This window comes from Erpetoichthys calabaricus, chromosome 18 (genome assembly GCF_900747795.2).
Source record: "Erpetoichthys calabaricus chromosome 18, fErpCal1.3, whole genome shotgun sequence".
Classification (NCBI taxonomy): domain Eukaryota; kingdom Metazoa; phylum Chordata; class Cladistia; order Polypteriformes; family Polypteridae; genus Erpetoichthys; species Erpetoichthys calabaricus.
Window position 1 is genome coordinate 81,955,448 of NC_041411.2, and position 27,258 is coordinate 81,982,705.

General features: G+C 44.5%; 1 long non-coding RNA gene across 1 annotated transcript in view; it reads right to left on the minus strand.

The window, feature by feature from the left end:
* LOC127526215 (uncharacterized) overlaps positions 1-20,774 on the minus strand; it is a 106,693-nt gene extending 85,919 nt beyond the window's left edge. Inside the window, exon 1 of the long non-coding RNA XR_007933853.1 lies at positions 20,411-20,774. This is a non-coding gene — a long non-coding RNA (uncharacterized LOC127526215). The remainder of the gene's footprint in view (positions 1-20,410) is intronic.
* Between the last annotated feature and the right edge of the window lie 6,484 nt (positions 20,775-27,258).

Consider the following 27,258-nt stretch of genomic DNA (forward strand, 5'->3'; position numbering starts at 1 on the left):
GCAAATCACCTCACCTGCCAAGTCGTAAAGACAGAAACACAAGTACCGAAGAATTCAAGTTTAAAAAGAACAACATCATTGTAAACATTCCGTAAGGAAAGGTCCATGCAGCACACGTTGGTGATACCGCAGGAAATCACTCAGTCGAAGATTTGGCAACACTGTAAAACAATGCAGAGCAGGGGGCACTTGACTCCGGTCCTGGTGGTCCACAGCACCTGCAGGTTTTCATTCCAACCAGTTTGGTAATTGGAAGCCAAGTCTAGCAGATCGTAAAACTTGGGATTTAATTCTATGGCTTCCAAGGTAAATTGTTGCCACATTGTAGAATTTCATTTTTACTGATATGTAAGGTTTGCAAGTTTCTTAAAAATCAGGAAATCTTGAGAAGGGTCCAGCTGCAGACCTTCACAGCTCCATGATTAGGCAGCCAATAAGACATTTTTGTCATTTGATTTGCTTGACGTGAGTCAGATAACTCCTTCCACTACCATAATCTTAACCATAATGGAAGCAGGCGTATCACGTAGTGTCACTGAGGTGTAACGCAAAGCAACAGTCTCCTCAACGGAGCAGAGCTCTGGTGGTCTGCAGCTGGACTCTACTGGGAAATCTCCCCCTCACAGGAGTACTCAGATCCTTTGCTGCACCACTCCAGATTGTGCTCAGGTGCATCCCGTTTGCTTTAATTCTCCTGGAGATGTTTCTAGAACATGATGGGAACAGATCTGTATGACGGGAAGTGAAAACCTAAAGGCAAGTTGAAAATGACAAGGTAACTGCAACGGATAGAAGCTGACGCAATACAAGGCGTTTGCGATGGCTTATGGGTAGTTGAAACACACACAGAGCAGCGCTCTGCCGTTAGTCTAGTTGAAGCCAAGATCAAACGAACACGGACGGGTTCATGGCACTGGAGAACGATATGCCGTAGTGAGATTTCCTTGCGCAGAGGGAGTGAAATCTGCTGAGGTTCACCAAAGGATGTCGGTTCGGTACGGAAGTCTCAATGAAAAGTTTATGAAGGGGTAGAAAGGTCTAACAAGGGAAGAACGAGTGGAACAAACAAAGCTCGATCAGCTCGACCATCGACATCACCAAACAAAGGCACACATCGACAGATTCTGTTGTTCGCTGTTGCTGCACATTTGGATATCGGCTAGGGGTCTGCAGGCACCGTAAAGTGGAGTATCGTGAAGTCTGAGCAAGATGGGAACCCAAACAGCTTATTGATCTGTACAAGCTGATCCTAGGAGGACTTTCAGGTTCTTGTCTGTACCTGCAGGTTTACTTCACATTCTGATATTTCACTTGGGATTCCTCCTCTAAGTGATGTTTAAACCCTTGTTATAGATTTTTGTTCATTTTGGATTGTTATAGACAGACAGACAGACAGGCAGAGATATAAAATACATAGATAGATTTTAGTGTAGTCGGCAGGATAAGAGAGATATGGAAACAGTTTAGAGAAGCAAGGCACACTTTAAACGGATTTGCATGACAAGGAGCTTCATTATTTCAGTCGAAACCAAGAGGCGCCGTGCAGAAGCATCCATTTAGCATACAGGCTTGGCCTTGGCACGGGAAGATGTCACAGGTGAGCAGGGTGACTGCCATCTTCTCAAAGCACGGTGTGTGCGTTTAATATGACAAATACACTCCTAGCTTGTCTATCTGTCTGTCCTTCTACCAAATCAAATTATTATCACGATGGCCATCCAACCATTTCTTAACCTCCTTAATCCATTCAGATAGATAGATAGATAGATAGATAGATAGATAGATAGATAGATAGATAGATAGATAGATAGATAGATAGATAGATAGATAGATAGATAGATAGATAGATAGATAGATCGATCTTTATTTGTCCCCTGGGGTAAATTTGTCATTTTACAGAAGTTCTTTAAATAAATAGATACATTGTATCTTTGTCTATATATCAGTGCCTGTGTTATGTTCCAGAATGGATGGTTCCTTGCCCAGCTGGGAAACCATTATCGTGGAAGGACGTGGTTGAACAGGCATATTGGCCAAGTTGGTTGCTGGTACCTTTCCCAGCTGGGAGGCCATAACAACAGAGGGCCGTGTATCCCACCTTAACACAGGATAGCAGCATTGCTGTGGTAGAACTCCCAGCGGTACACCAGCTTGACATTTTGGGACATGTATTCCTGACTGGGACACTTGGATGCTGTAAGGAGACACTGTACCTACTTTGGGGGGGCTGGAAGTGCATCCACTATACAGTGCAGTGGCATCAGAAGTGCTCCCAGGTCCTCCATAAAAAAAGCCGCCTCACCTGCATCTGAAAGTCTGAGTCAGGAGAGGAGCAGAACAGCACTGGAGGAGTAAAGAGAAAAGGACAATGAAAAGAAAAGGGACAGGATTTGTTTGTCCTGGGTGGTTGGAGAGGTACTTTTGTTACATCAAAAACATTCCCTGTGCAATTGTGTCTGGGGTTTGTAGCTCAGTGGTGCCCCCTACAGGCCATAATGTTTGTTTGTTTTTTCCAGACAGCTTAGCTATTAGCTAAACAAACAGGCTCGATTCGGATGATTGGTCTCCTCTCATTTGTCAAAGTGTTTATGTCCTTGTGTTATTTAGGGGTGGTTCACCAAGAGCTGGGGCCACCTGCCCATCACCAGAAGGGCCTGCCCTCAGCCCCATAAAGGCGGAGCTAACCCAGAGTTCCATGCAGGTTCATCTGAATGCGCTCGTGGTGTGGTGAGTCCGCTTGAGTCACTGCTGTGATTTTCTGTACTTTTGTGATTTTCCTGTGCTCTCTATTTTACTTCACCTTGAACTTCATGATGGCTGTCTGTTCTCCTCAGATTTCCTTGGTCTTTTCTAACATTTCCTTTTTGCCTTTTGTGCTCCACTGAGCTTCAAATTATTTTCTGTCTATTAATAAATCTTAATATTTATAAACATTCCAGGTGGCCCAATGTGTTATGAGCCAGAGCTTTTAAAGGCGTTTCCCCCTCTAGTGGGCATTTTTGGAACTGTTTGGGGCTCTGAAGTGGCATAACAGACGTATTCCGACACCAATCAACACCCCTTAAAGGCTGACCTGGGACTCTCAACTTGTCCCAGTAGCGGTTTGTCTTTGTCTGAGCTGACCGGCGTCCAGCCTGAGATGGCCAATGCTGCCCTCATGGGCCTTTAAAGGGAAACAAGGGTTTAGAAAATGGACGGATGTCTTCGTGCTGAGATTTTAAATTCAATGCAGGGGAGCCAGAAAGTATCTGGAAAGCCAGTGAATGGCAGACAGCTACTTTGATACATAGGGAGAGGATTTTTTTTCATTTATTATCACCTTCATTTCAAATTGAATTTTTCCCCGCTGAAGGAAGAGACTATTCTCCTGTTCCTGCGCTCACTGTGTATCATGCCTGAGGGCTCCATACACACAAGAAATGCATTAGGTCTAATTCAAAAACATTTTAATTAAATTCATTTCCACCTGCCTCCGTTAACGGCACGGCACATTTTTTTTTTCCTTTCAATTTAAGCAATGGGCCACAATGGGGTTAACCTTGCATGGGGCGAAAGGGAAGCTGGATTGACTGCCTCTGTTCACGGTGGCCACGCGGTGCATAAGAGAGATGTGCAAGAATCCGCCTTTTCATAAAGAAATAAGCCAAACTCGCCCGCCTCTCCATGGGCTCATTTTCTCACACCGAACAATGCAAAGGAGTCCGAGCTGAGCGCAATACAACTTCACACAGCCTTCAGTGAAGTCCAAGCACTGTGGGGATGCAGCGTGTGTGTGACACGCAGAGGCTGGTATGAGGGATGTGTGCTGTACCAGTACTGAAAAAGCAATGGTATGGCACTGGCATGTCAGGATCTTCGGTACTGGAAGTAAAGGCCAGCTTTCCTCCGAATCTCTCACCCACTCCACCCGCACTGCTGCAGTTTTGGAAGAAAGTCCGTTTCAAAGACATAAAGCAAAGCACATTAAACTGTACACACACAGCAACCGGGTCAGAATTCAAACCCTGACTGTGAGATGACAGCCATAGCCAATGTGCCGCCGTGCCCAACCCCTTATAATTCGACGCGACGCCAAAGATGTAAAAAATATCTGTGAGTTACATTACGAAACCAGAGCATGCCAAGCCCATCCAACAACTCACACTATTCTGTAAATATTGATAAAATTCTGTGAAATAATAAAAAATGTTTTGTGACTTCAGGCCCAATGGGCATAAGCAGATGCCACAGAATGCTTCTCAATCACGGGTGGCATGGTGGCACAGCGGGTAGTGTTGCTGCCTCAAGGATTCGCCACCCTGCATTCTAATCCTGTACTCGCTTGCTGTCGAGCTGCACTTTGTTACACTCCTCTCCTGTTTAAAGGGCTTTCTTTTGTCTTTTTATTATCGTTCATCGTTTGTTATACTGTACTTGTGCAGTCATTTATTTTATATCAGTTTTACTTCTTTTTTTTGGTTTATTTGCTTTCTTTATGTGAGGATAGGATCTTGTGATCATGTGAGTGAATCCTCCAAGAGGCGGTGCCACCACCCATCCATCACAGTTAAAGGACCGCCCCAGCCCTAGACTGCAAAGGATGTTGGGAAATGAAGTCCGGGTGGTTTGTGTCGACTGCTCCCCGGTGTTTGGTGGAACTGTAAGTACATTCACTCCGCATCACCGAACACTTTGGTTTCTGACCCTTCGTAAAAACGACTGTAACGAAAAATCCACTTACAGACCACTGCGCTCTTCATTGTGACCCATTCTGTTTGTCCCTGGAGTCTGCATGGCAGTGTGTTTCAGCTTTTTTGTAAACAGGTGCCTCAGATGAATCATTTGAATTGAATTCCACATACACCATCATACACCACACCTTTTGACTTTCTAAAAGAACTTCAAGCAGGGACAGGGCCACAGAGGAGCACAACAAGGCACTGGTAAGGAAATTCACGAGACACATTTCCTACTGACCTCCACCCCACGCAGCACATTAGGATCGTGTTGGGATTTCAAAATGTGCAGCACAAGCAGATGGGCCAGTTCAGTTGGGGGTCACACCAGGCAGGAATTAAACACTGTGACGGTCGGTAAGTGCCATTACCTGGCCGGGACGCCAACTGTATGGAAGGACCAGGTGATAGAGCATCAGCAAGGCAATACCTTCCCCGGGAAGCTAGAGGGCAGCCCTCCTGGGCGGCTGTGGCACCACAGATTTCTGAAGGGCATGCTGGGACTTGGAGTTTGGTACAGTCCTGTTGGATTCCGTTAGGGCCTCCAGAGGGAGCTGCGGAGCCCTATAATGTACTTCCACCACAGCTGGGAGTAATTCCAGTTAATTCTAATAAGCCGCCTGGTGCAATCCCAGGAGTTGAATAAGAGGAGCCGCCACCTCACTCCATTGGAGTCGGGAGGAATGGAGGCAGCAGAGAACGAACGAACGTGCGTGCTGTGCTGTGCTACTTGTGTAGTGGGGAGCAAAGGGAAAGGACTTCCCCACGGGAATAACCGTGTGTGCTGGACTTGTGCTGGACTTGAACTTGTGTCTGCCTGTCTGTGTCAGGTAAGGTAGCCGGTACGCCCCCTTGGTGGTCCACAACGCATAGCATTTAACTGTAAAGGCCAAGCCGGCAGCCACTAGAGGGCGACACCTTCTGATATGAAGGCTGGCTGGTAGGCACAGCCTTCCAGATAGTCAAGTGTGACTCATCACTCACCACTCCACGTGCCCACTGCTCCAGAGTGCTTCACGCCACTCCAGCTGAGGCCTGGCATTACACATGTTGATCTCAGGCTTGTGTGCAGCTCCTCAGCCATGGACACCCACTTCAGGAAGCTCCCAGTCCACACTTTTGGTTCTGATGTTGCTTCCAGGGGCAGTTTGGACCTTGGTGGTCCACAATGCATAGCATTTAACTGTAAAGGCAAAGCCGGCAGCCACTAGAGGGCGACACCTTCTGGCTGTCAGGCACAGTGTGCTCCTTATCAGAATAAAAAAAAATGGCAGCATCTGTGAAGATAATAACTGTCACTGCCTTGGGAAAATAGATTTGAAGTCTCAAATTAGAGTCTGGAAATTTGGATATTTGTGAGCTCCTTCTAGGAGGCCCCATCAGATTGCCAGGTGTAACTGAAACATGAGGGAAAATAAATTGTTTCAGCTGTACGGGTGGAATTAAATCTGCTTAGCTAATTTGATGCGTTACCAAAATCTCAATAGGCAATCACCCTGAAAACTTCAAGAAGCAGATGGCGGAGGAACGAGTCTTGACTTTAATTCATGGCATAACAGCTTTCGTGAAGAAATTTCCGACACCCATCCTTCTTCTCCCGCATTTCACATGCAGTGTGCTTTTTGCCAAGATATTTTTATGCCTTAATTGCTTGTGATATGCGTGCGTTTTCGGAAGGACGGCGTTGAGCACAGCTGGACAAAAACAAAAAGAAAAAAGAGGCCAGCAAGTCCAACATCACTCAGCTCTTGAGTGGTCATAGCAGTCTACACAGTCATGTGAAAAAGTAAGTGCACCCCCATGGAAACTGTTGACTTTAAAATACTGCTTATAGTTTACAAAGCCTTCAATAATCTGATCCCGTCCTATATTCCAGAAAGCCTCTCACCTTACCACTCCAAATCGTAGCCTTAGATCCTTCAAATGAGTGCCTGCTTAGAATTCCAAGAGCAAAACTTAAAAGACGTGGTGAGGCGGGCGGCCTTCTGCTGTGATGCACCTCAAATCAGGAATACGAGTTTACCGAAAGAAATTCACCAGGCTAATATGGTGGAGCACTTTAAAAAACTGCTAAAGACCCGCTACTGTAACATGGGGGTGGCACGGTGGCGCAGTGGTAGCGCTGCTACCTCGCAGTTAGGAGCCCCGGGAGTTTGCATGTTCTCCCCGTGTCTGCGTGGGTTTCTTCCCACAGTCCAAAGACATGCAGGTTAGGTGCGTTGGCAATCCCCGGTGTGTGCTTGGTGTGTGTGTGCACCCTGCGGTGGGCTGGCGCCCTGCCCGGGGTTTGCTTCCTGCCTTGTGCCCTGTGTGGGCTGCGATTGCCCTGTAGTTAGGATATAGTGGGTTGGATAATGGATGGATGTAACATGGCTTTCTCAGAACTACATTTTAGTGTGACCCTGATACTCTACATATACATTGAATTATCTTTTTTTTGTCATGGCTCCACAATCCGTACTAACCCCGACTTTCTCTGTTGTACTTTTTTCAGTTTTCTGTGGTGACGATCTGCGCCCCCACCCCCTGATCAGGGCACCGTGCAGTCCCTCCATTGATGCATAGGAGGCCAGAGGTCCACATGACCAGCATCATCAAATTGTTCCATCTAAAGCCTAAAAACCATGAGGACTGATTGAGATCATTAATTTTAGGGGGGGAGGGGGGGTCTGGGTGGTCTTTTTGCCTCAGCACCCCTGCAGATTTTTTTTTCTCCAGCCCTCTGAAGTTTTTTTCTTTTTTTTTGTTGTTTTTTTTCTGCCCCCCTGGCCAATGGACCTTACTTTATTCTTTGTTACTTAGTATTGCCTAATTTTATTTTTATATTTTTCTTTTCTCTTTCTTCATCTTGTAAAGCACTCCAAGATGAGCTCCATCATTTGTATGAAAAGGAGGAGGAGGTTAGGAGCAGGCGCTGATACAGCGTGTCACCGCACCCACCACATGACAAACCAATGCAGGACCCGAGTGCAGCCAGGCAACGGGTGACACCTCAGCGCCACACCAGTTCAGATGGAGTGGTACAGTGTGAGGTTTTGTTATGGTGACTGGAGTGCAGGTTTTTCCCTGCAGGGCTGGATGCAGTTTAACGTCATACCCAGGACGGAGCAATTGCAGGTTAAGGGCCTTGCTCAATGGCCCAACGAAGTAGAGGCATTTTACGGGATTCGAACCGGCAACCTTCCGATTACCAGTGCAAATCCCTAGCCTCAGAGCCACCACTCTGCCAGTGCTCTAGAAATAAATGCTGTCGTTGTTGTTATCTGAACAGGCAAACATTAGATCTTTGTGCCAATAGATAAAGGTGAGGACACGTCAAACTGACATGGCGCATTCACGTTTGTAATCTAAATGAGAAAAACTGTGGACCTGTCATGCAGAAAAAGGAAATGCACCCCGGCTTTCATCACCACTTCACATCCATCAGACTAGAATCGTAGATCTCCTTGATGAGATGCCAATGATCACAACCTCCACAGAGAATATGCAGATGGACCCGACTGCCTTATTTCAACGGCAGATATCGAGGGTCTGGTGTCCTCTCTGCTATTGACGTGTGCGGTGGCGTCATGACCGGATCAGCTCTCAGAAAGAAGGTGGTGGATATCTGGGGGCCTGGCAACGGATTTGAAAAGATTGGCAAATGATTTGAAATCAATCACTTCCGACAAGTAAATCTTGACAGACTGCCAATGTGTCCAGGACTGGCTGGCCCAGCAAATTCAGCCCAAGAGCTAACTGTCCGACACTAAGAGATGCCTCCAAGACCCCCAGCCAGGAAAGGAACAAGGAATCGCTTATACCAGAACTGTAATTACAACCACTTTGATTGCAAGAACTGTTAAGACTGTTAGAACAGAGCCAGCTAATGTATTGTAGTATCGGTGTAACTGTAACTGAAAGATCTTTGTGGAGGATCACATCCAGCTAAATCCAGTCAGAAAGAACAGAGCAGAAACGCACACCCAGGCGGCACACACAGAGGGCGAGGAGAGCCCGCGCGGTGACCAGCTGTGAAGGATTGAGTGGCACAGCGCAACCAATAGGAGCTTCAGAACTCGATAAAGAAGCACACAGAGTGAAAGATCACAATTCATAAGTTAGGCGCACTTTTCTAAAGGAGAGCAACATCTCCACGACGCTTTTGTAATTTAAGATTTTCTGTTGGTTGTTATTGTGTTTCATCTGTAGACTCCTAGGTGTGTATACTGTATATTCACAGGTGTGAATCGCAATCTGATTAATTGAGTGGTTACCTATTAGCTAAACACTTGTGGCTGGTCAGCCAGTTGGCACACATCTGCCGTGTCCTCTCCCTTGTGAGAAGCAGATCATAGATGTGTGATACAGAACCTGTCAAATAATACAAAGAGCACACGACACGTTTCACCCTAATTGGGGCTCATCAGGTGTAAGGGGAAGCAAAACTGCGTCCACCTGTCTCAGACCCCAGGGTTACGGTTTATCTAAGTGAGGTCTGGCTCTTGGCGAAGTCACAGTTGGTGCTGCAGGTGACGGTGCTGCCCACCTATAAAATGCCTGGAATTGCAGGTGCCCAGACTACAAAATGCACAGGTGAACACAACACTGATGGTGGATGTCTGTCTGGACATCTTATTGTAGCTAAACTGACAATGCATTGGAAGGACACTGGGGGACTGTCAGTAGTGATACAGAAGCCCCCCCCCCAGTACAGTCAAAGTAGACAGAGTTTTCCGGCTGACCTTTTATCAACGTCTAATTGCTTTCACTTCAATTCCTTGGTTTAGCGGCCTAACAAATCAAAATCTAAAAAAGCCCTAACAGGTTACCAGACAGGGAGCCGAAATTATTGGTGCTGATATGCCAGAGGGCCATGATGAAGAAGCTGGAAATCATCTCAGCTGATGACAGACCCCAGTTACGTGCGGAGCGTACCTTCAATAAATCAGAGAAGACAGTTACCTTACCAGCCGACACAAGCCACTCCAAGAATTCCTCTCTCTCCGGTGCCATGCGGCCTTTTCACAGACAATATGCCAGGGAACAAAGCATCCGGGATGTAGGGGGTGCACATTGCTGGGCCAAAGCTTGGTCATTTGTTACAGGCTGTTATCAAAGAGAGTCAATGTGCCTGACACTTGTGCAATTTTAGCCAGTTCTCTTTATGGGCCTTTTCTCCGAGGACCAGCTTCACATTGGGCCTTGTACACTTCAGTCAATGGGGCCTTAAAAAGAAGAGTTGAGGTCCAGGATTTCAGGGAGACCATGAGCCACCAGGGGCACTTCAGAGGGCTCTTTAGGGCAGTAGTGATCAAGGTCACTTCTGCAGATTCAACCCAGCCAGTTTCTGACTTTAATAGGCAAAGACAAAAATGTAACCTTGTGTTTCCATGGAGAATGGAGATAACCGTTACTGATAGAATAGGGGTCTATGGAGACCACCATTGGACATCAGCAAACAATATCAAAAAATACATGAAAAAAATCTCACGTTATTTGTATTGCATAATCCACATGTCGTATCATCCAGTTGTATGCTCACAACGTCCCAAATGCAGGCAGTTTTACTAACATATTGCTAAACTAGCTGTGCTACCCGTCTAAGACGGGTTAAAATCTAAGGGATTAATGCTGACCTCAGCATTAACGTTTATAGCACACCATGAAAAGCATATGTCTCCGTTATACACCATTTGGCATGGGATTAGTAAAAACTGTTAATGGTAGTGATGCACCATCTGTTGGAATGACAAACACAATGTATTTGTTTCTGTTATATACCATTTGGTATGGGATTCATAAAAGCAGTGTTAATGTGTGTGATGCGGCATCTCTTGGAATGAAAAATGCAATACTTTTTTTACTAAAATGTTTAGGCTGTACCATTTGTCGGAATGACAAATGCAATGCTTGTGTCTCTGTTATATGTGAATTTCCCCTTGGGATTAATAAAGTATCTATCTATCTATCTATCTATCTATCTATCTATCTATCTATCTATCTATCTATCTATCTATCTACCCTTTGGTATGTTACTTGTAAAACTAGGGTTAATGTTTCTGATGCACCATCTGTTGAAATGACTAATGTAATGCATTTTATTAATAAAAATGCATGTGATGTGCCATCTGGTGCAATGACAAATGCAATGTATTTGTTTCTGTTATACGCCACTTGGTATGGGATTCATAAAAGCATTATTAATGTGTATGATGCGTCATGACAAATGCAATGCATTTTATTACTAAAATATTTGTGATACACCATATGCCATTTGGTATTGCAATTCGTTTTAATGTTTGTAATGCACCATCTGTTAGAATAACAAATGTAATGTATGTATCTCAGTGATATGCCCTTTGGTATGGGAATTGTAAAAGCACTGTCATTGTTTGTTAGGCACCATTTGCTGGAATGTAAAATGCAATGCATACATCTCTGTTATATGATCTTAAGTATGGAATTAGTAAAAAGACGTTTGAGCTTCTTATCTTGGGAGATCTGGAAGGGGCGGAGCTAACTGCTCTCACTGTGAACTGCAGGGAGAGAAGGAGAAAACAGCGAGCGAGTGAACCAGCAAGGAGATCCTCCAGTGCATGACAATATATATATAGATAGATAGATATATACTTTATTAATCCCAAGGGATTAATAAATATTTTATTTCATTTATTGATTTACTAAATGTGGTACACATCTAAGACAAGTTGAAATCTAAATAATCAACATAGACCTCAGCATTAACATTTGCAGTGAACTATGCAATGCATATTTTTCTTTTATTTGCCATTTGGTATGGGATTCATAAAAGAAGTGTTAATGTTTGTGATGCGCCATCTGTTGGAATGACAAATGCAATGTGTATGTCTCTGTCATATGCCATTTGTTATGGATTCGCAAAAGCAGTGTTAATGTTGTGATGTGCCATCTGTTGGAATGACAGAGACACAGCACGGACACACAGATAGACACACAGACACTAATCCTTTTATTAAGGTGGACAACTACCTCTGGGAAAACACTTTTGTGAATAAAAATGAAACACGATCAAACGTAATTGAGCGTTTGGTATGGAGACCTGCACCCCATTGTTATATTTTTATTTAAATCCACAAATGGAGCACTTTAGGATTAGTTAGCGTAGTCTGGGACGTACTTTCAATTTCAACACAAACCAGGAGTTTGTGGTTAATGTGATTACACTCTGTTATGAACTAGAGAATTTCCAAGCATGAAAGCCCCACAAATCCCAAAAACACCCACTAGAGGGGGAAATACTGTCAAAACTCCCACTAATTACGAAAAGGGCAAACACAGAATCTTTGTGTATAAAAAGAATTACTAATACAAAAAATGATCCGCGGCATACAAATAAGCTCCGGGGAGCAGAACGTGAACAGCACAGAGGGCGACACCTTCAGATTAGGCAACTCCAAAGACAAACACCGTCCCAAAACACAAAAGGCAGAGCGAGACTTCACAAAAAATACAGCAATTCACAAAAATCAAAAAGAGCAACAAACACTGGATAGCTCAACACCACCACCACTACAAGCGCAATCACAATGAACTGCAAGGGACTGAGGGCAGTTACTGGCAGTGATGTGCAGGTGGGGGGGGGGGGGGGGAGGTGTTTCACCCACAAAGGACAGGGAACAAAACACAAAGATACCCTGACACTTAGAAACCACTAATCAGTGATACGTAAAAAAAGTACAAAATCGACATTAATGAGATTGTTAAACCCCAGGCAGAGAGGCGCCCTGGGCTGAGACAGGAGACCCTCTGCCTTATTTGTGGGTTTTTCGCTGCACTTTGCACTTATGGCCAGTTGCCTGTGTTTGGGCCTGCACAGGCCAGACAGAGCCTGCAGATAGTAGTAGGGGACTGGCTGGCTGGTTGTGAGCTTCTTCCTGGAGAGACTCATGAAGATCCTGGCCTACACTGGGGTTCTTTGTTTTTTCTTTTTTTTTGAGAACGGCACCCCCCCCCCCCCCCCCCCCCCCCCCCCCCCACCATTCCCTTTTCACTATGTCTGCCACTCCAGAAAAATATTTCATAACAAACCCTCAAGTCAGTTTAAAGTTTTCTCATCGGTTTTCAAAAAATCGTCTTTTTCACAAATTTGCAAGGGTCCCATCTTACTGTCTGTCTGCATGATGTCTCAAACATCCTGCGGAAGAGAAAATAACATTAAGGATGGTCTCGGACAGTGCATTCAAAGAATTTAAATCGGCAGGAGACCAGAATGAAAAGCAGTTGGGCCACCAATTATTCCAATGCTTATTTTTGTAAAGCGTTTTATTTTCCGTGAGCGTATCTCGCGAGGTGCAGCTATTTGCATCTTTTTTTCTTATCTCCTCCAAGTGACAGACGCTGGTGAGCAGCTTCTGAATTCATGGAACTGACGTGGTCACGGCTAAGTGCGCGGCCCTCCTCAGCAGGCAAACAACACAGACGCAGCGGGACGACGCACACTTTCCAAACGCTCTGCGCTCCCGTTATATTCCATCCGTGTAAACTCCACCGACTTAACTACGGCACTAAAGCAACACAAATCCTGAGCCCCCTGTTGTGTGCTTCACTGCGGCAGGCTATTCATGAAGACACCCCGGTACTCTGAGGGTTTGCCGCCATAAAACAAATCCACTGAGTGCAGGCACACATTATGGAACATGTGATTTTACCGCTCAAATATATACAGACAAATTCTATAGTTCCTGTTTTTAACAGGCAGGTAAAATCCTCCGGTGCAACATAAAGCCAAGTGAGTTTATCACTGGAAGCCCGCTGAGCGGCTGATTGCTATCCATTATCCCCGTCAACATTGAATACTTTATTTTTTTGAAAGTACACATTGCACATTTATTTAAAAATTCATACTTGAATCGTTGAAGAGAACTCTGGAATAATAGATTAGTAAAAGTGAAATACGTAGCAAACCTCTTAACATTCCGGTTTGCTTGACGATGAGCCGCCATGACTGATCTCAAAGCATTATGAGTTGTGCTCTGCGACAGCTGTGAACTTGGAGCTCCAAAGCCCTGTCACGCATCCCCCTCCAAGCCCATCCTAGGTATGTCAGACCACCCCGGGCCGAGAGGGGGCGCTGCTGCTAACCGCCTTGTCATTTTCTTCCTCCACTCCAACTGCCCAGTGAGGGCAACTGACTCCACCCCCTTCCAGTCCCTGGGCTATAAAATGGCAACCGCCTGGAAGGAGGCGTCACTTCTGCGAGGGTCGATCAGAGCGAAGGAGTTCCGTGAATTTGATGAAGTGGACGCTGGAGGGACTATGTCTCTCTCGGCTGGCCTGGGAACGCCTCGGAATTCCCCCGAAAGAGTTAGTAGAAGTGGCCAGGGAGAGGGAAGTCTGGGCATCTCTGCTCAAGCTGCTGACCCTGCGACCCGATCTTGGATACGCGGAAGAGGATGGATGGATGGATGGACGAATAAAGAGTCTGAATTTTCGACCCCTGTGCTCTGCTTTCCAAATATTCTTTGGATTTCTGTTTTGGGATGTTGTTTGCCTTACATTGTTGTTTCCTTCGGCCCCTTGTGCTTCTCAGAGCTTAATGCTATGCCACAGAGGATTTTTGAAAAATGAAATCTTTTTATTTATAAAGATTATTTGTTTGCCCTTTTCGTGACTAACGACACCACTCCAGGATGACAGGGGGCACTCTGGCTAACGACACCACTCCAGAATGACAGGGGGTGCTGTGGCTAACGATGTCACTCCAGAATGACAGGGGGTGCTGTGGCTAACGATGCCACTCCAGGACGAGAGGGGGCGCTATGGCTAATACCACTCCAGGATGACAGGGGGCACTGTGGCTAACAATAAGACTCTGGGACGACAGGGGGCGCTGTGGCTAACAGTCTTATCTCTTTCCTCTGCAGCTCTGACAAGACACCCCATGAGGTTGAGTAACCACACCCCCTTGGCTCTGAGAAGCCACACCCCCTTCCAGTACCAACCATATAATGGCAGGCGTACCCAGGTTGAGGTGTCTCAGTCTGCTACAGGACGGTGCTCCCGCTGACAGACCCCTGCATTCTATCAAGCCTGGCTGCTACTTCTGCGCCATCGAGTGCCTGTTTCTTTAAAGTTTATTTTGTGAAATTGTGTGGTGTTAAAAGGGGTGTCCGGGTTGACACCCCAACTGTTCCTGGCCTGTGAATTAAAGGGCCCCATTAGCTGACATTGTAAAGCACCAGTGCAGGGAGGATATTTTTAAAAATGTACAGAAAACGCTTAACCTGCACGAGGGCCATATGAGATATGAAATACCCTCAACCTGGAAAACAGCAAACTCACCCTTTAAACATTTTATTTGAAATGCACGTGTTTGGGGTGTGGGGTGGATATCCGACACACACGAGTAAACTGAGAGTCTATTCGAGGACATTTTGAAGTTGTTTGCAGTTTATACAGCGGTGGTCCCCATTGACGCCTACGGTATCTTGCACTTTCTCCTCCTCATTCTCCATTAAAACATGAGATTAAAAATTTTCTCAGACACGACCACAAACAATGCAGGGTAAGTAACATATAAAAAAATAATCATCATTTGGTGGGATATTCCTTAAATGAAACACGGACTCTCAGGCACAGGGAGAATGCGCAAACTCCACATGGGGGGCTGTGGGCCGGGGATGTGGAGCTGCTGAAATACAAAATAAAAATTAAAATTAGGATCAAAGTGTACACGATCCAAATGAACAAGAAAATGATGCTGCATTAAGCAAAAGTGAGTCCTGTGTGTGCCTCCAAGTCAGCATGTGTGCCCATCAGGTCAGGGCGCCTACCGCTGTGAGCTTCTTCTGAACATAAATCTGTGCGACGAGGAGGAGGAGGCTGCGCTCTACCAAATGCAAACGTTTGCCAGTTTTTAGCTGTGAGAATCTAATTATGACCTTATGTGGGTTCCTGCCAAATTATCCGACTTTTCTGTCAGAATGACTTGTAGACACTTCCACAAAAGTGCGCGGGTCCCAAGCCAACAGCATCGGACAGCTGCGACCAATCCGCCATCGTGTCGGGTGCCCATTTGTAAAATGGCAGGGGGTGCTAACCAGGAAGATGTCTGTCACTACTCGGCAGACCCTGCAGAAGCCTCAAAGCGCACTCATTCAGGCGTCTGCGCGGTCCATCTGGATGTCTGCTTCATCGGTGCATGCGTTATCTTTCAGACAAACTGAAATGAATAGGCAAATAAACCAACGCATCGTCAAATGTGACAATAAATAAATAATAAGAATTATATGTGTCACCAGCTGTGCTGCCCGTCTAAGACAGGCTGAAGTCCAAGTAATCAAAATCGGCGCACCACCCATAGGACTGCTTCTTGTAACACATGTAGAAATAAATGCACTGCATTTGTCACTCCAACAGATGGCACGTCACAAGCAAACACTGTTGTTATTGGAGGCATTGATTTATTTACAGTGGCGTGCAAAAGTATTCAAGCCCCGTGAATGCCATCATGATTTTCTGCATGACAAATGATCTGCACACATATTTATCCATTCAGTATTGGAATGTGAACTCTTATGCTATAACAATACAGTTCCAAAGTCCAAATAAACCGTTTTCACTAGAAGAAGACAAACTTTTTTTTGTTTTGTTTTGTTTTGTTCTTTATGGACAAACTGGCATCACAAAACGGGTTACACTTTAGAATAGCAGCTAAACAAATCCACGGATAGCAAAGATTTACAGGAGTGCATTAGAAAAAATATATGAATAATATCTATGATAGATAGATAGATAGATAGATAGATAGATAGATAGATAGATAGATAGATAGATAGATAGATAGATAGATAGATAGATAGTGTCACAAATGTGCACTTGGGAGGCAGGCTAGGAGCTTTATCAAGGGTGGAAAACGAAGTGCACTAACTTGTCTTCTACCTCTTCTGCAGATCACCTGAACAGAAACCTGCCTAAAACTCCTCCAAGTTCCTGCACCCCCTCCTGGCCACGCCTTCTGTTGACCTCACTTCCGCCTTGAGCATCTATGGACCCGCCTCTTCCTGCCCCCTGCCTATAAAAGCCTAGCACCTTCCCATCTTCTTTGTTTGTCTCTGTTTGGACGCTGAGCCAGACAGTTCTCTGGTGCTGTTGTTTTGTTTGCCTGGCAGTGTGTCCAATATACGGGGTGGATTCTGCAACTACTTTTCTTCCTTCTTTTGTCTTTTACAATAGATAGACAGAAAATGAAAGGCACTATATAACAACTAGATAAGGTACTGCATTGTAGACAGACAAATATGTAGTGCCTTTCATGTCTATTTGTATACCTAACATATGTACAGTCATGGCCGAAATTATCGGCACCCCTGGAATTTTCCTTGAAAATGCACCATTTCCTCCAGAAAATTGTTGTAATTCCAAATGTTTTGGTATCCACATGTTTATTTCCTTTATGTGCATTGCAACAACACAAAAAAACAGAGAAAAAGCCAAATCTGACATCATTTCACACAAAACTCAAAAACTGGGCTGGACAAAATTATTGGCACCCTCAACTTAATATTTGGTTGCACGCCCTTTGGAAAAAATAACTGAAATCCAGCGCTTCCTACAACCATCAACAAGCTTGTTACGCCTCTCAACTTGAATTTCCGACCACTCTTCTTCTGCAAACTGCTTAAGGTTTCTCAGATTTGAAGGGCGCCTTCTCCCAACAGCAATTTTGAGATCTCTCCATAAGTGTTCAGTCGGATTTAGATCCGGACTCATTGCTGGCCACTTCAGAACTCTCCAGCGCTTTGTCTTCAACCATTTCTGGGTGCTTTTAGAGGTATGTTTGGGGTCATTGTCCTGCTGGAACACCCGTGACCTCCGACGCAGACCCAGCTTTCTGACACTGGGCCCTACATTGCGCCCCAATATCTTTTGGTAGTCTTCAGATTTCATGATGCCTTGCACACAGTCAAGGCATCCAGTGCCAGAGGCAGCAAAACATCCCCAAAACATCTTACAACCTCCACCATGTTTGACTGTAGGTTACTGTGTTCTTTTCTTCGTAGGCCTCATTCCATTTTCTGTAAACAGTAGAATGATGAGCTTTACCAAAAAGCTCTACCTTGGTCTCATCTGTCCACAAGATGTTCACCCAGAAGGATTTTGGCTTCCTCAAGTACATTTTGGCCAACCTCCAGTCTGGCTTTTTTATGTTTCTGTGTCAGCGGTGGGGTCCTCCTGGCTCTCCTGCCATAGCGTTTCATTTTGTTCAGATGTCGACGGATAGTTTGAGCTGACACTGTTGCACCCTGAGTATGCAGAACAGCTTGAATATGTTTTGAAGTTGATTGGGGTTGTTGATCCACCATTCGGACTATCCTTCGTTGCAGTCTTTTATCAATTTTTCTCTTCCGTCCACGTCCAGGGAGATTAGCTACAGTGCCATGTGTTGTGAACTTCTTGATTATGTTGCGCACAGTGGACAAAGGAACATGAAGATCTCTGGAGATGGACTTGTAGCCTTGAGATTGTTGATATTTTTCCACAATTTTTGTTCTCAAGTCCTCAGACAATTCTCTGCTCTTCTTTCTGTTCTCCATGCTTAGTGTGGCACATTCAGACACACAACAGAAAGCTTGAGTCAACTTTTCTCCGTTTTAACTGGCTTCAGGTGTGATTGCTGTATTGCCAGCACCCGTTTCTTGCCACAGGTGAGTTCAAACCAGCATCATATGCTTGAAATAAAACAATTTACCCACAGTTTTGAAAGGGTGCCAATAATTTTGTCCGTCCCATTTTTGGAGCTCTGTGTGACATGATGTCAGATTTGGCTTATTTCTGTTTTTTTGTGTTGTTCCAATGCACATAAAGGAAATAAACATGTGGATACCAAAACATTTGTAATTGCAATCATTTTCTGGGAAAATTCCAGGGGTGCCGATAATTTCGGCCATGACTGTAAGGCATTGTAATATGAATAGAAAGATAAAATGCAGTATTATAACTGAACGAACGACAGACATAAAATGACCTGCATGACAGATTGACAGATGTGAAAGGAACTATACAACCAAAAGACAGATTTATACTTTGTGAGAATAAAGACAGACTACACAGAAAGTTAGATATAAAATGAATTATAGCACAGATAAATAGCAGTAGAATTGTCTCATGTAAAAAAGGTGGCACTATAATCTAGAGCATAGTTGTCGAACTCCAAGCCTGGGGGGCCGCAGTGGCTGCAGGTTTTCATTCTGACCATCTTCTTCATTATTGACCAGTGTTTGTTGCTAATTAACTTCTTTTGCTTTAGTTTTAATTAACTTGACTCAGGCCCCTTAGTTGTCTCTTATTATAATTAGCAGCCAAACAATAACGAGAATCAAAATGAGCTGCCACATGACCAGCTCACCTGTGCCCATCACACAATATCTGAAAATAAAGAAAAGTGAAGGTCTCTGTAAGGTTGATCTCTCAGGTCACCAAAACATTTTGATGAACAGAAAATCAACAGTTTTGGAAATGTCTGCTGTGGCAGAATGAGAGCAGCAACAGGCCACGGAATTAAATAATGGGCTTAATTAACAGCAAGAATCAGCTTCTCATTAATGGATTGGTTGGAGTTTGAAATCCCAGTGCTCATCTGTTGGCTCATTTCACATCTCATTTCTATTTGGCTGCCATTTCATGGAGAAACAAATCAATTCAGAGGACTGAATCCTTAAAAACAGGGCTATTAAAATTAAGGGAAAAGCAGTTAATTAGCAGTGAAAATTGGTCACTAAAGAAGAAGACGGTTAGAATGAAAACCTGCAGCCACTGCAGCCCTCCAGGCCTGGAGTTTGACACCCGATATAGAGAGAGGTCACATTTTTTAAGAGCTACATGATATTAAAGTGTTATAATAATGATATGAAATGCACTGCATTACACACGGATACACAGATGTGAAAGGCACTCTAGAATAGATAGACAGATATGATCAGCACTATACAATAGGTAGAACTTTATTTGTACCACTTAGGGTTCTTAATTTATTTACTTCTACTTATCAGCAAGTATTTTAATTTTTATACATGCGGGAATCCTACTAGCAAATCAGCTTACTTTTTACTGTCGTTACTACTTTTCGTTCATATTCTTGATATGATTTACCCCAATGATGCCCACAAACATGTTTCACACCCCCAGAGTGATACGCGAGGACTGAACACAACGTAGTTATCAGATTTACTTATACTAATAACCTTGACGCAAGCCCGTATTTCAAATTAGGTACATTAAGCCACATTTTCCCTGAATAAAACCTTAAAAGTAAAACAAATTCAGAAATGGCAGATATCGCAAGGTTTAAATGGTCCAAAGGACTTTAAAAACACAAGCTAAGCTTTAGAAACACACACACACGGACGTCTCACATGACAGCCCCCAACTGATATACAAACTCGTCAAGTTCAATTACAAAGAAGCCCTCCCACGTGTAAATAAATAAATCGAGTGACACAGCCGACGTCACGCAAGGCGATTTAAACAAAGAAAGCCGTCATCTTTCAACACCTGAAAAGCACATGGCAGAAACAAACTGCACTCTGTATGTCACCGAAAGGGATTAATAAATGCATCATTAAAAGCGAAACATTTACGAAAATAAATCGACAATTTCCAAAACTTATTGCACTTTCCTCAATCCCAGTATCCACACTCAATAGGTTAACACGACCAATGTGACAGCAACTTACCAGGACGTGAACCCCGACAGCAAGGTGTTACTCCAACAGCCGTCTGGGAGATGTAGTTTATACGTGAGTGGAGGCGCCTTTCAGTGGAGATGAAAAAACTACAAATACCGACATGCATCAGGATTTAGTGTCCGTCGATACGTAGTCGTTTTTGCTCGGGGTTTCTTTTATGAGTTGAGATCACATTGACACCGCGGTCTGTTACTCTCAGTTTTCGGAATAATAAAGAAGGGAAATTACCTTTTTTCATGTAGACTAATCGCGTTCGTTGTGAAGGAAAAATACAAATCCCGGCATACAACACGGTTTTGTTTCCGTTGATCTGTGATCATTTTGTAGTTTATGCGTTTCGTTTTTAATTAGAGACTACGTTGGAGCTAGACTTTGATATCCTCCATCTCATGTACTGCAAAAACACAGCTCTGTCTTTACAAACTGATAGGCCTACCTGATTATTATCTTTAATACCTAATAAAGATCCTTATTTAATACTTAGATATTAATATTGTGTGAGGAATCTTTCATCAGTTTTGAGAGGGTTCACATGAGGTAGCAAGCTGGTTATAATTTATGAGACTCAATGTCTCATGAAGTATGGGATTGCAGTAGTAGTAGCATTGCAACAGTAATATTAGTAATATTTATTTTACAGAGTTTTGTTGTTGTTTCAATATTGTACCATTCAGGTTAACACAAATTGCCAACAAAATAATGAAACCATGCCATTTTCATACCCACCTCATCAGTATGTCTTATGTTTAGTGCTTTATATATCGCGAAGTATAGTGTGGAAGCATCAGAAAAACTGGAGGAGTCCATGGAAAATAGCTGTGTCATCAACCAGGCAACCCCATTTAATTGTAACTTAAAAAATGAAAGAAAGATTGTGGGCAAGGGCACAACTGAAAACTGGCTACACTCACCCAATGATTGCTAAATCCCTGGATTCTTTCTTTCCTTCTTTCTGTTTCTCTGTGGGTCAGGTAGCCTGCACCAGGCTCGGGTCCAAAATGCGACAACTCCTTCAGGACTCTGAGTAAAAGGGGTGGGCCATCTCTGTTTATCGTGGGCACTCAGGGGTTGCCATCACAGAGCTGTGGATGGAAGAGAAGAAACCGTTAGTTGCGGTATCCCTTCTTGTGATAGATAGTGATATCGCTTATTTTGACTGAGCCTCGAAAATTTCACATTATTCATATTGGCATAATCCACTTCTCAAAATGTCCCAAACACATGTATTTTTACTAAATGAAGACACTCTCGTAAGTGGAACACACATAAAAGCAAATGAGTATTTGAATTGCAGACCCACTTCCCGTCATTATTATTTTTATATAATATTATATTTGTATCCATATATTTGGGACTAACTGTGCTACCCATCTAAGATGGTTTGAAACCTAAATAATCAACGTACATCTCAGACTTAATGTTTGCAGTGCACTATGCAATACGTATGTCTCTGTTATATGCCATTTGGTATGGGATGTGTAAAAGCAGTGCTAATGTTTGTGATACACCACCTGTTAGAATGTTGCAATGCATATTTATCTGTTCTATGCCATTTGGTATGAGAGTTGTAAAAGCAATGTTAATATTTACATTGTGCCCTCTGTTGGAATGACAAATGCAATGCATGTATCCCTGTTATATACCATTTACTATGGGATTCATAAAAGCACTGTTAATGTTTGTGATGCGCCATCTGTTGGAATCACAAATGCAATGCGTTATGTCTCTGTTATATCCCATTTGGTATGAGATGCATAAAGGCAGTGTTAATGTGTGCAATGTGCCATTGTTTGGACTGACAAATGCAATGTGTACAGGTATGTATCTGTTATATCTCATTTGGTGTGGATTCTTAAAAGTAATGTTAATATTTGCAATGCACCATCTGTTGGAATGTCAGATGTGTCTGTTATATGCCATTCCGGATGGGATTTGTAAAAGCACTGCTAATGTTTGTGATGCACCATCTGTTGGAATGACAGAGACATAGCTACTGGATGGCACTTATCCTTTTATTAAGGTGGATTATTTATCAGCAGGCTGTGAAACTGCAGAGTGAATTGACCATCTCTTTGTTGAAGCCCCGCAGATATACAAAAGTGTAAGGCGTATCGTCTTCCACATAAGGATTCACTTTTTCTTTAACTTTCACTAGTCAATCGTACTCGTCTGTTAGTGCACTGTTGGCATCACGTGATGTGCGGTATTAGCCAATGAATGAGCTGTTACTGGGCTGACCAATGAACAAGGCGGGAAGACAGTTTTTCAGTTCAAATGCCCGAGCACGTCTGAGTGTGTGCCATTTTTGTTTTATGAGACCGTTTTCATTTAGTGATATTTTGGTAAAACTGCTTGTGTTTGGGACATTGTGAACATGCGACGTGACACCTTGACATGTGGATTAAGCAACATAAGTATAACATGAAAACTTCTCATAGACTTTTGAACATCATTGTTTGCAGTTGTGCAGCATTGGCCGCCATAGACGGTTATTCCATACTTTGCTATCTCCGCTTTTTATGAAAACATTAGGTTAAAATTTTCTTCACAGTCATCAGTACAAACTCCATAGGGTACGTAACGGATAGAAAAATATCATTTTTGGGTGGGGTAATTGTGGAATACCAAGAGAGCTTTGTCACAATGCCGTTGCTAACCGATTCCATCCCTATGACCCCTACTTGTTGTTTTTTCAGTGTCACAAAACACACATCTTCTCAGGCTGGTCCCACAAACGTGACTGTCACATCAGTTTACTCCAGGGGTCTTCACAGTCGCCAGATCTCAAACCACTTGAGCGCTTTTGGGGTGAGTTGGAATGTGAGGTTCACGGCATGAGAAAATCGCCAGGAACTGTGTGAAGATTTCAAGTCCACATGGGCCAGTACCTCTACGGAGTGTCACCAACAAAGTTCAGGTTGCATGTCATAGCAGTCATCCCATGCCTTGTCACGGTGGTCAACTTTAAAAGGCTGAAAGTAAAATAAAGCCTAATTGGTACCTGAGCAGACCGCAGGCCCTTGTAGCACCAGTCAGGAGTGTGGAGTGTGTGGAGAGGCGCACTACGCAATGCCAGCCTTGTGTCCCTCACCTGTAGTCCCAGCTGGGTGGGATTCTGGGATTCTTTACCTGCCCCCCAACTTTCTTTGTCATAGATGACTTTACCAGTTTAAAACATGCAATTTCTGTGATTCATATCTTCAGAAGGCACCCGAGACTACAATGGGCCACAATAATTGTTTCCAAATTGCTTTTAAAGTTGGTAATTAACAACGATTACAACGGCAGGATCTCCTGCAGGGGAGCATCTGAATCGGCGTCACCCTCACCTTCTTCTTTTCATCATAAATTGGATTCTTTCATGAGATTCAAAAACAAACTAAAGAGCATCATCTTAAAAGGCAGGTTCAGAAGGCTTCCATGACACGTCTTTCAAAGCTCCACGCAGTCTTCCTCTTTTTAAGCCTGTTTTTCCAGTGTTGGTTCGGAGAGAGCGGTTACAGTGGGCCGTGCCCTGTAGGGGGCACCAGTCCGTTGCTGAGCAGACAAACAATCCCTCCCATTACTCACTAGTTCAGTCAGGGCAACTGTGCACTGAGGGTGGAGTGGCGCCCCCTAGAGGCCTAAGTTAGCCTCCTGTTCACTTCAGCCTTGCAGTAGATAAATGGATTACAGTGATAACAGCAGCACATTTGTGATGTAAAGTCACTGCTGTCACACATGTGCTTCAGAGAAACACCCTCATCACAGGCATGCAATACCCCACTGGGGCGAGAGAGGGCGTTGTTGCTAATAGCCTCATGTGCAGCATTGAGGACACGCCCTTTAAAGGAAAATAACCCCGCCCCTTTCAGCCTATTGACGTCAGTGTCTCATTTGGACCCAGACCCGATGAAAGGATGGAGTTTCCTACGGCACACCTGCTCTCAAGAGCCAAGTCTGTAGGGCTGCTTATTTTGTTTCTGTGTTGTGCCCTCAAGGACTACATTTGAGTTGTTTTAATTGGAGGCGACCCCAGTTGGCACCACAACACTTTTAGACTCTAGCTTCAGGTTTTCACACATCCACACTGCGCGAATTCTTAGGACCACCATGTTAATGCATGGTAGGACCTCCTTTTACTCTCATAAACGGCCTCAATTCTTCATGGCATGGATTCAATGCAAACCTTCCTTTGAGATTCTGATCCATTGCATCACAGTCATGCTGGGAACCCCCCCCATTCTCACCACATCCCAAAGGTGTTCTGTTCAACTCGGGTCTGGTGACTGGAAACGCCCCTGAGGAACACTTTGACCTCATTTTCATGTTCTTGAAACCATTTCGCTTTGTAAAATGGTGCGTTATCATTGCTGGAAGTTACCATCAGAAGAGTGGCCATGATGGGATGCACACCATCAGCAACAACGCTCAGTGCTTCTCTGTCTGTCTTGTAGTGCGGTGACCAGAACTGTTCACAGGACTCTAGATGTGGTCTCACTAGAGATCAGCAGTTCCAGAAATCCTTAAACCATCCCGACTGGCACCAACAATCAGGCCACAGTCGCGTCAAAATCACTGAGATCACATTTCCCCCCATTCTGGTGTTTGAAGTGAACTTGCACTGAAGCTCCTGACCTGAATCTGCAGGCATTTACACACTGCACTGCTGCCACATGATTGGCTGATTTAATAATCACATGGTGAAGCAGCTGTATGGTGAGTGCAGTTGGACAGCACATTCTCGACAGCTCAGATCTTCTTTCTCTCACCTTCCTGGGTGCCCTCTTCCTGCCGTTCTTGGTCACCCTGAGCACATATCATACTGCCCCCTAGTGGTACCCTTCCTTCTGCACTGACTTGACAGCTTGTGTAAATTTCTGTCCCCACATGCTCTTCTGTCTACTCTCTGTCATGTCAGAGCTTTGCCACCAGAGCACCCGTAAGTTACATTTCATTGCGAACTGCATGGAATCCATTTAAGAACAACCAAAAGAGGCAGACAGGATTAAAGGGAGGGGCGCCATGTGGTGAACTCCATTGAATTTGCCACTTTGGAAAAATAAACAGCCGGGCTGTCAAGTGACATCTTTGCTGACGGGAATCCAAGTTGTGACTGGAGGTGACATCCTGTTCGAGGAGTTCTGGCAGGAAGAGGCGGATTTGTGGTGTTCAGAGCCGGAAGTGACATCAGTGGTCTTCCTGTTGACGATCTTCTGGAAAGAAAGAAGTTAAATGACAGCACCAACCCTCGACTCGGGGTCGTGAAGTTGTCCCCCAACAAAATGGAACTACAGTATATAAAACTGTGTTTATGTAGCTAAGAATGGAATCGGAAAGCTTTAGTTCAAGAGGGTCACCTAGATGGGTGGATCTTCACCATGGGCAGGGGGCCATGAAGGTTGTGATAAATGACAGGCTGTCCATGGTGGCACTACAGAGTGGTCCATCCCATCTTAGTTGGCAGCGCCTGCAATCTCCTCCAGTGCTGTAGTTTGATTCCATTCAGTTCTGCTTCGTCATGAAGGACGCCCACCATGGCCTGCCCACCTGTTTTGCTGACAAGACACGATACTCTGGTTTCTCCTGCTAGACTCATTGGGCACTCGACAATGGTCAAGGTTAATATTCTGAAGGACACAGAATATTTAGTGGATCACTAGCACGAGCCTCACCAGGAAGAGCCGGAAACTCCGATAGCATCTCAGAGCCGTCATGCTCCCCGGGGTACTTGAACCTCAGCGGTGTCTTAACGGCCTGGACGCAGGGTGTTCAAGGACCACTGCTAAGCACCGCTCCTCCGCTTCCACGGACCCTGCAAGTTCTCAGGGAGACGACTGCAAAGGAGCGGAAAAACCCTTCACACATGCCGAAATGTCAGGGAGGCCTTGTTTGGTTTGATTTTGCTTTGTCTCGTCAATGTCGACAGGAGCTATTGATCTGCTCTCTTACGGATGTCAGATAAGCGAAGAGACATGCAGACATGACACACTGATTAATAATAAAAAAGAAAAAGGAAATCTGACCGAGGGCCCAGACTTGACGAGTTTCATGACAACTGATGAGACGGACCATCAGGCTTTTTATTAACCCACCATCCGTCTCTCCACCCATCTTCAAATCGGTTCTGTCCCACGGTGTGAGGATTGTGGATTCCACCAGAGATCCCAAGATGAGAGTTTGTGATTCCACCATGGTGCCACACAAGGCTCACCAGAGGGCACCACCCTAGGGAAAGCCACCCATCCACAGGCATCCAAGCCCACTTAACTTACTCCTTTCTCCATATTGTTTCCTTCTGAATGTCCATCTTGCCTTCCCTGGAAGGTAGTGGCTTATAAAAATTCACACCAGCACCGCAGTCAGAGCTCAGGGGGGGTGCCTACCTTGTGGCTTCGAGATCACTAGACTGGGACGTCAGACTCACACCCTCACTCATTAGTGGGGGGGGGGGACAATTTGGGGGGGCTCTGGAGTCATTTCAAATTAAGACAAATGAAGGCTGTGCCCACTGTCAGCATGCAGTAACCGGTTTGTAATTAAGAAAGTGGCTGGGACAACCACCGGTGGTGACTGCGGGCCCCCCAGGATTCGACTCTGACAGTACTGTACAGATGCTCCATTCAAACCACAGCCAGGTGACGTGAATAACATTGATCGTTAGGCGGCAAGTGAACCGTCACTTCTTGAAGGTGATGTGGAGGAAGCAGGAAACAGTGGGCAAGCGCAAGGATCTGGGCAACTCTGACGAGGGCCCAACTGGGATGACTGGAACAGAGCATCTGCAAAAGTGCAGGTCTTGAGGGGTCCTCCTGGTTTGAAGTGTTGAGTACCAACCAAAAGTGGTCCAAGGAAGG